Source organism: Oncorhynchus mykiss, chromosome 10, assembly GCF_013265735.2.
Source record: "Oncorhynchus mykiss isolate Arlee chromosome 10, USDA_OmykA_1.1, whole genome shotgun sequence".
NCBI lineage: Eukaryota > Metazoa > Chordata > Actinopteri > Salmoniformes > Salmonidae > Oncorhynchus > Oncorhynchus mykiss.
The window spans coordinates 50,463,127-50,463,949 of NC_048574.1; positions in this window are offsets into that span (position 1 = coordinate 50,463,127).

Genomic DNA, 823 nt, shown 5'->3' on the forward strand with positions numbered 1-823 from the left:
TCTATCCACAGTTTCTGGTCAGGATAGGTTTTAAGTCACAATGGGTACAACATCCCTTACACTTCCTAATGGACAAAGACAGTATATCCCGAGAAACTCTTTCACGGAAACATGGCTATGTTACAATCCCTGATGTCTCTCTGGAAGGAGATTCTCGCCCTGAGCTCGTCTACTTTATTATCCAGAGACTGAACATTAGTGAGTAATATACTCGGAAGCGGTGGATGGTGTGCGCGCCTCCTGAGTCGGACTAGAAGTCGACTCCTAATAGCGCTTCTCTGCCGGCAGTGTTTTGGATTAGCCTCTGGAATCAGTTCAATTGCCCTGGGGGGTACGAACAAAGGATCCAATTCAAAAGTTGTATTCCCGGTCATAATGCTGGCGAGTTACTGCCACTCTGATATCAAAAAGTTATTCACGGCTGTATGTAGTAACACAAATGTCCTGGGCTGCTAATGTAAGAAATCACACACAAAAACAAAAATACTGAAAAGTTGCTAAAGAGCTAGAAGCAGAGCTGCCCTATCTGTCGACGACATCTTGCAAAAAGTGCCATGATCTGAACGAGACTGTCGAATCGAGGCAAAAGTAAGAATCTCTGGATTAACTACGTTAGCTAAATTTAGTAATGAATAAATTGTCTAAATGTCTAAAAAATGTACCATTCTATGAACGGTCTTGTGTAAGTTTTAAATGTGCACAAAAAATACCATTTTCCTGTTTGACCGCTATGTTTTATTGATATCAGCTTATTGATATCAATAAAACGTCACAAGAGCATTCAATTTGACTGCTGAGGGGCAAGAAGAACCCCAGCTCCGTT